General features: G+C 42.2%; 1 non-coding gene across 1 annotated transcript; it reads right to left on the bottom strand.

Moving 5' to 3' along the window:
• Positions 1 to 9,022: 9,022 nt before the first annotated feature.
• Trnal-caa (transfer RNA leucine (anticodon CAA)) lies at positions 9,023 to 9,096 on the bottom strand. The gene has a single exon. It is a non-coding gene; the product is annotated as a tRNA-Leu (tRNA).
• Positions 9,097 to 9,515: the final 419 nt, after the last annotated feature.

Below are 9,515 nucleotides of genomic sequence, written 5' to 3'. Positions count from 1 at the left end.
CGTGAGATGTGAACCTACATGTTTTGCACATCAATACAAGATTAATCCACCAGACCAAAGAACCCCTTGCCAAGCACATAATTATGAATTGCAGAGTATTCATTTAGATGTAGATGCAGATGTCAAGGGATGGGTAACAGGAAGGAGGGCGGGATCTGGGAATGGATAGAAGTGCAGAAGTGCAAAATATAAGCGTGAAATGCTTGCAAAATATTGCTTACTTACATGTCTGTCACAGTTCGTTTTATCTTAGGACCGAGAGATAAGGAAGAACTGTTTTCAGAACGAAGAATGGGTTATAGGGAAGGGGAGATCAAAGAATACGGTTTCATAGGTGTTGAGAGGAATTATAGGGAGTAAAGACAGCAGCAATTAAAAGAGAAAATGTAGCGTCAATGGAAACCGATAGATTTGTTTATAAAATTTTGGGGGAATGGAATAGAAGGGCACTTGTGGCGATAGTGTCAGAGAGAGGGTGTGTGTGTGTGAGAGAATAGAGGAGATATTTACAACGAGTAAACATAATATGCAATCGTTTGCGTTTTGTATGGAGGACGGAGGGTGTATTCATGGATGGAGGGGAAGAGAGAGATGTATTTGAAATAACAAAAACTACTGTGACAGAGTCCATCTAGGCTGATTAGTTTGCAAGTATCTAGACAGGGTGTAAATGAAATCAAAATTGAATATTTAACAAACTGTATATTCAAAAGAAACCCACTTGAATTAAAAAGACAACTCTAAGGAAAACTAATCCATATTGTATCTTTTCTGTGGCCACGCGATCTTCCACTAGCTCCCAATGACGAAAAATAACGAAAAAGAAGACAACAAAACATTTTAAGGACGCTAATATTTTATCCAGAACCCTTCATTATTTTGTACTTCTATCATGCGTCTTGACATAGAATGTATAAGCCGTCGAACGTAACAGCCTGAAGAAGCAACTTCCTCCAAGGCTTCCAGGACGCAGTCCCAAAGAGCGTCCTCAGTAGTTGGTTGGTTTCGTGGCCAGTTCTCTGTTAATGTTCTGGCGACCTCAGCCCTCATGTTTTCCATGGGGTTCATATCAGCCGCCCGTGGCGGCCAATCCATGACGTTGACGCCAGTCGTGGAGAGCCGCTGCTGAATAAATGAAGACTTGTAAATGGGAGAATGGTCCTCTTTCAATGTGACGTCCCCTTCTGCGTACAGCAGTCGCGCTGACGGAAGCATCACATTTTCCAATATGTGGGCATACTGCACGCTGTCCAGAGTTCCTTTTATCCTGTGAAGAATTCCCGCCCCTCTCGCAGAAATCCAACACCAGCAGGTAACAGATAGCCTGCCACTTCTTCTCGTCGTGGTTTCAAATTCGCGTCGATGGCGAGTTCCTTGCGGCCTGTAAAGGATTCGTGGACCGTCGTTACTTGTGGAAAACAACTATTCATCAATGAAAATGACGTTGTCCCACGACGCCCTCAGATGGAACTCCGCAAATGCTATCCGGTATAAAAGGTTGTCTTCGCTGAGCTCTTGTTTCACGGTGGATCGTCGTGCATGCACTCCAGCGTCCCTCAGCCTTCGGCGAATCGTGTCGCTGGAGCCGGTGAAGTTGGTCTCCCGCCGCAACTGCTTCGCGTTCAGAAAGGGATTTTCTCTGCTCCTAGACACTAGGTCCCAGTCTTCCTGCTGTGAGCTCACTCTCTTCCCGCCTGAGCCAGGAGCCCTGTTGGTGGTGCCTCTTTCAAGGCAGATCCCTCACCATCTCGTTGCAGTGGTATGTGGTACGCCGTACCGTCTTCCAGCTTCTCTGATGGAACATCATCCTTCTTCAATGAGAGCAACGACTCTAATAGACCTCTCCCAGTGAGCCAATACGGTAGACAGCCTGATGTGTGTTTCTGCTTGCCGCTCTTATACTGATGCCAGGAGAGGAGGTAAACATATTTAAGACCAACGGAGCGGCAGAGGCAGAGACATGCGGCACAGCCGTGCTGGCTCGTCCCAGGCTGTTGGCCAACCAACGCCACCGCCAGCTCGCTACCACAAAATATTTCACCTAGCTAGCAACAGCATGAATCAGGAAACTATTCTTTCTTGTAAGCGCTCTGCATCAAATGTAGCCGTAAGAAAACGAGTATTCAACCAGGATAACTAAGCGGAATTTAAAAGTAAACAGGTTTGGCGGCTGCTTCTCCAAATAATAGTATATACGTAGTATATAATACACGTTTTGTGCAATTATAACATGTACTCAGTGTCTCTGAAACAATACGTGCTGCACGACTGGACATTTCTCGTCTGTTCCTGGTTAGACAACGACGGCGGTAGGCGCCGGGTTCGAATCCCGGTCAGTCAATACAACTTCAGTCGTCATTTAAGGTTCCAACCTCACTACTGGTGACAAACTGTGATATTTATATTCTGATTTTACGTACTTATGCAACAATACGATTAGTTGCTTGGTTCACATCCTTGTCACCAGCATTACATGATGGCATTTCAATTTTAGACATGTGTATCCTTTATTTCTTGATAATGCAACAATATACAACGTCTTTCGAGATTAATTAACAAGGTAGCAGTAGGTACTGGGAGATGAAGAAGGTTGCACAGGATAGAGTAGCATGGAGAGCTGCATCAAACCAGTCTCAGGACTGAAGACCACAACAAGAACAACAACAACATACCAAGAAGGTAATTGTAATGTTAGGGTTCCTGGTTTCGTACAAACATGGTCGTCATTTACGTTCAAGTTGAGAATTGATAACTGATACTGGTGCAAATGTCAATATTTGACGTCTCTTTCTGCCTAGTGATCGAGTCTCGATAAGGCACAAAGCTTTGCTTGGTTAACAATGGCTTTACGTTCTGGGTTTGCATCCGGATCCAGAACGAAGACGTTGGTCATGTCATTTAAAGTACAACTTTGTGTACAAATAACTGTTGATGAGTAATGTGAACAATGATATTACTTGTGATTCGCTGTTAATGTTGGGATTTCCGTAGAGTGGTTGCCGCCGTTAATCACGTTTTCTTTTAACTGCTTAGTATTACATAAAGTTGATGCGAAACCACGTTGAACGACGTTCAGCATGTGTTGGGTAAACCTTTCAGACAGCAAAGAACTTGTTTCCAATTGCCATACAACTTTATAAATCCATAAAGCCTAAGGCTTAATGAACGATTTATGTGACAAAATTAGTTGTCCCATAACGTTTGAAATGTCACTTATTGAAATTACGTTTAGTTTACAAACGTTAAGGACTGTCTGATCTCTTCTGTACTATCGTGGTGTTACTTTACATCTGGACGGACTGTCATAAAGACTGGTGTTCTCTAGTAGTCTCTAGCGGTACACATTGTGTATCTTACAACGACTGTATTGTGGAGGGTAGCGACGATGTGCAACACAAATATGTTATGTTGGTTGCATACATTCAGGTGCAGCCTACATGTTGGAATTCAGGCGTGATCCACATTTTTTGCTGTCAAGTGTACATGTATCACATTGGAACAACCGAAATAAAATGTTCAAACGTACCTACGTTCTGTATTTTAATTTAAAAAACCTACCTGTTACCAACTGTTCATCTAAAATTGTGAGCCATATGTTTGTGATTATTACAGCGCCATCTATCACAAAGCGAAAAAAGTGGTCCAACTAAAACATTCATATTTCTTTACATATGTTATAAAAAATTGGGGTTCCTATTTAAAAAACGCAGTTGATATTCGTTGACCTATGGCAGCGCCATCTAGTGCGCCAACCATAGCACAATCTGGTTTCCCCTTTCAAGCTAGACAAATTTCGTACTTTGTAGTTTTTTCGTTTGACGCTTATTTCGTGAGATATTTGGCCTGGTCACGATCAATGCACCACCCTGTGTACATTTAATTTGAAACAATTTTCAGTTTATGGTTTGTAGAAGAATTACTTTTCTTTAAGCTTTTATGGATGTTGCTTGACCAACTCGGTAAATGTAGTCTCACTTATTATTCCAGATTTCAGTATAGTAGTTGTAAAAGTGATAATTACATGTTTGATGCTACTAAGCATATTAGATCATTTGTATTCACTAATAAAGCACAAAATTAGCATTTTTTCACCTTTTCTTTTCATTACACGGTAAGTTCATTTCATTAACTGTTGCTGAATCACAGGGTAGGAGCGAACTGTTACGTAGACGTCGCCGCTTCGCTTGTAGAAACCTCGCTGTTTACTATCTTATGCGATCAACAACCTGCAGTGCACTACGCGTTACACTTAAGTCTAATACAACACGTCTACCAAAATCATACTTTGGATAGCTTCAGCTTCGAGAAATTCATCTACCTGAATAGCCAACGTCAGAGGATTTTAAGGAATTTGGATTAAGTGGACCACTGCAAAGTCACAGACGTGTTTAGCAGATCCGAAGCTCCGGATATCCATCCAGCATAATTGATCTCTTTAAGGCTATCCCCCACAAAACTGAGCTCTTTCGATAAAATTATGGATGTTGCACTGCCTACCACAATGCATCCACATGATTATGTGACGAGATTCATTTGTGCAAGTCACCTTCATTCATGGCCCGTATCAATGCAGTATTCTGCTACCTCTAATGTGTCAGAATGTAGGTGTAATGTCAATTTTCCAGACAACGTTTTTGAACGGTTCGTGTTGTTTATCGGACGTGTGAAGTCTGTTAACCTCCAGTCATGTGTGACAGGAACTGAACCTGAGCATAGTAAAGGAAAAGCTGAAATGTTGAACTCTATTTTCAAAACTTCCTTCGCAAAGGAAAATTCAGGTGTACTGCCCCAATTTAAGTCTCGTACCACTGAAAATATAAGTGAAATGCATATTAGTGTGACTGGCGTTGAGAAACACCCGAAATTATTAAGACAGAACAAAGTTCCAGGGCCTGAGGGAATCCCTATGTGATTTTATACAGAATTTGTGACTTTTTAAATATAAACAGCCAAAGATCCCTCGAACGAAAAACCACGCCTAGTAGTTGCAAGAAAGCACAGGTCATACCCGTCTACAAGAAGAATAACATAAGTGATTTGCAGAACTACTCTTGACATCCATTTGTTGTAGAATCTTAGAATTTAGGCTGAAGTCAAAGTAATGATGTATCTCAAACAGAACGACCTCCTGCTGGTTGGCATGGATTCCGAAAACATCGATCACTTAAAAGCAAACTCTCACTTTTCTCAGCTGACATCCTGAAAGACAAGGATCAAGGCAGTCCGGTAGGTGCAGCATTTGATTATCGAGAGCCATCTGACACAAAGCATAACTGTGCTTATTACCAAACGTACGATGGTATAGAGTACCACGAGAAATTTGTGTCTACACTGCGTTCTTTTTGGAAGGGAGAACACAGTTGGTTATCTTGGATGGAGAGTCATCAACAGATGCGAAAGCAAATTCGGGTCGTGTCCACTGGGAAGTTTTTTTGAGACTTTTGCTGTTCGTATGGTACGTTAATGACTTTGCAGACAATATTAATAATAAGGTTACACTTTCTGCGGATCTATAGTGAAGAACTGTCTCAAAGAGGCTGCACAGACATTCAGTCAGCTCCTGATATGGTTTTAAAGTGGTGCAAAGATTGGCCACTTGTTTTACCCCCATAACTTCACGATCTTTTTTTTCACATTTATGTTCCAAAACAAATTTCTTATTAATGAAAAACATCCCATAATAAATGATGTTACATACAGACGTATAAAGACAGCTTTTAAAGCTCAGAATAATAAGTTACAAAATTTTGAACTTCACCAGTAATAAAATCGTGAGTACATACTGGATTTCGACTAAATTATCCTGAAACTTGAAGTCATTTTTTAGTTTCTGCGTACCTATGAAATCTAACCATGCATTTCACAACAGTTTCAAGGGAGCAGAAATATAGCTGGCTTTTGAAGCTGAAAATAATGAGTTACAAAATTCTGAAGATATCCAGTAACAGAATCCCGACTATACTCGTGCACTGGACTTCGACAAAAATATCCTGAAATTTGAAGTAATTTTTTGTTTTGTTTCTGTGTAGCTATGAAGTCTAACAATGTATTTCATAACGGTTTCCTGTGAACATAAATCTTGGAGGAGGTGGCTGGAACTCGATGAATGTATTTATCTCGCACCACTGGCGAGCAGTCGTCACTTTAAGTCTCTAATGACGTAACATCACATTCTTCTTCACTTTCTGCCGCGGCAAATTCAGTGTCAAAGTCCGGAGCACTATAGCCATCCTTTTCGAAAGCTTTACCTGAGCAACAATACAGGAGAGAGTCCGAAAGCGTGCATTTTGTTGTGGAGTATCAAAAGCTATAAACAGTAAAGATATAGATGTCCGAAAGAACATATACCATCTTCATATAGTTGAGGCTAACCGGCCATTGACCTTCTTCTGTGCTGGATGCACACACATTGCCCGAACTCTTACGGGACTCGGTAAGATTGTCTCTCGCGAGTAATGAGTGTAATGGACAGGGACACTACGAATGTAGTCAGTGGAGATTCCCAGTCTCTGTGGCCAGGCGGGTCTAGGCACTTCAGTCCGGAACCGCGCTGCTGCCATGGTCGCAGGTTCGAATGCTGCCTCGGGCATGGATGTGTGTGATGTCCTTAGGTTAGTTAGGCTTAAGTAGTTCTAAGTCTAGGGGACTGATGACCTCAGATGTTAAGTCCCATAGTGCTTAGAGCCATTTGAACCATTTATGTGGACATGAAGTTGGGAATGTGGGTCTCACAGGGAACGTGCAAGGGATAAATTCGTACAGTCGCACTATGTGCCCTCGGTGGCTCAGATGTATAGAGTGTGTCTGTCGACAGGTTAGAGTCTTGATTTAATTATCATTTCAGTGAAGATATGTAGTGACAACCACTTCAATCAAAACATAACAGCCAGGCTACAAATGTAGTACCAGATGCTCTCTAGCGGCCGAACACTTTACTACCAGCGTTGAAACGGATGTCAACGGGGTTTTACTTTTTGAAATGTCTTTCCTATGTTTCCCGAGTATTCGAGGGATCTTGAGCTTCTGTCAAGATAACAAAAACGAGACGACTTTGGGTTTTAAGTGAAGGGATTAAATGCTCAGAAATGTAAAACTGAGAACTTCTAAAAAACTAAGAAACGGAGTATCCTACGGCTATATTTTCAACGAGTCACAACAGAATCGGCCAGCTCACACGAACACCTGGATGTATCAATTTGTAGGGATATGAAATGGAAGGATCACATAATCTCAGGTACAGCAGGTGCAGGTTACAGTTCATTGGTAGAATACTGAGGAAAAGCAGTCAGTCTACAAAAGAAACTGCATATAAAACACTCATGCCCTGACCGAGAATACTGCTCAAGTGAGTGGGACCTGCCCGAAATAGAACTAACAATAAGAGGCAATATAGAACGTATACCGAGAAGGGCGGCACGAATGGTCCAACTACAGGCGGTTGAAGACAGACGCAAACTATCCTGTGAAAATCTACTTAGAAAGTTTCTACAACCAACTCTTAAGTGATGAACCTAGGAATACACCACATCCCGCTACGTATAGCTCCCACATGGTTCACAAAGACAAAACTAGAATAATTACAGCGCATTTAAACAATCGTTATTCCCGTGCCCGGTACGTACTTGGACCAGGAAGAAACCGTAATGACTGGTACAATGGGACGTACCGTCTGCCATGCACTTTACAGCGGTTTGCAGACTGTAGATGTAGGTGTAGATGGAAATTTGTGAAAGTCCATATTCAGACGGGATCTTACATACACCAACCTCATGAAGTGTGAGATCATCCTTCACAGAACCAAGCTGGGCGGCAGGCTTGGATGTAGAGGTAAAGATCAGTTTCGCTGTGTGCTTGCTAGGATTCGACCTGTCTGAGAGGACAGATTCCAGGCATATGACTGGTAGACTGTCGATTGATACCATCTCTCTTCAGCCTCTTGAACTGGCACATTCACCCTTGGTTTTTACTACAGTGGCTTAGCGATTCATGGAGTTGATTAACCATTATTTTCAAACTCACTCTTAACATGCGCGGTTATTCAAGCAGATTATCCCTATCTGCAATAATCTGTGCTCTATGCACAAGTGTTTTGAGGACACCACCCATCTGCGAAGGGTGATAACTATATGCCTTTAGATACAAATCCCTAGGACTTGATATTTGTGCTACTCTTCTGCGCCACTTACACAAGTCTTTTATAGCTGTCTGTAATCAAAGGAAGAAGGAGGTAAACATTTAAATACCTCAGTGTTTGTTTCTTCCGATTTCGCTTCCAAATATTCTTCGAACAGCTGAGCCCATAACAGGTCTCCCTACAGTGGGAATATTATCACTACGACTTTCGGTCTTAACGTTGAACAAACGAATAAAGGTAATCCACGGACCCTCCGGTAACAATAGTTAATTACTATTTTTGACACCTGACAATAACCAGCTTCCTAGTTGCTTACTTAGACGGTGTCTGTTTTCGTTAAGTGTCGGTTGAGGACACAGCAGCTGGAACTGAGGTTGACGACGACAGTGTTTCCTGGTTTAAGAGCTGTGGGACGTACGCATAAACACCTGCAGTAATATAACCCGCCGCTAAAAACTGTGTTTAACGTCGCTAGGTTGCTAGGAAGGGAAAACGGTTATTCACAAAAGTGAACGTTTACCCGCAATAACAACGGGTTCTTCTTATAAATTATCCACCATTTTGCCGTATAAGTATCTCCAACGCTGTAAAGTTGTAACACCGAAAATGCAGGATGCATGGCATCTGCTACAGATATATAACTTTTTTTTGAATTGTATGTAAATATTTGTAATTTAAATGCTTTCTTTTAATATGTAAGGACATCTATTCACTGTATGTGTACATTTAGTTAGAAGACTGTTGACGTTTCATTGTATTTATCTGTGTTTTACTGTGAAACTTATAAGCTCTGGGAAAAGTCAAAGGAATTGTTATTTCCAGAATGAGATTTTCACTCTGCAGCGGAGTGTGCGCTGATATGAAACTTCCTGGCAGATTAAAACTGTGTGCACCGACCGAGACTCGAACTCGGGACCTTTGCCTTTTGCGGGCAAGTGCTCTACCAACTGAGCTACCGAAGCACGACTCACGCCGGGCCCTCACAGCTTTACTTCTGCCAGTATCTCGTCTCCTACCTTCCAAACTTTACAGAAGCTCTCCTGCGAACCTTGCAGAACTAGCACTCCTGAAAGAAAGGATATTGCGGAGACATGGCTTAGCCACAGCCTGGGGGATGTTTCCAGAATGAGATTTTCACTCTGCAGTGGAGTGTGCGCTGATATGAAACTTCCTGGCAGATTAAAACTGTGTGCGCCGACCGAGACTCGAACTCGGGACCTTTGCCTTTCGCGGGCAAGTGCTCAACCATCTGAGCTACCGAAGCACGACTCACGCCCGGCCCTCACAGCTGTACTTCTGCCAGTATCTCGTCTCCTACCTTCCAAACTTTACAGAAGCTCTCCTGCGAACCATGCGGAACTAGCACTCCTGAAAGAAAGGG

Source organism: Schistocerca nitens, chromosome 6 (assembly GCF_023898315.1).
Source record: "Schistocerca nitens isolate TAMUIC-IGC-003100 chromosome 6, iqSchNite1.1, whole genome shotgun sequence".
In the NCBI taxonomy this organism is placed as follows: domain Eukaryota; kingdom Metazoa; phylum Arthropoda; class Insecta; order Orthoptera; family Acrididae; genus Schistocerca; species Schistocerca nitens.
The sequence above is the reverse complement of the archived record's forward strand: the minus strand, read 5'-3'. Positions and strand labels throughout refer to the sequence as shown.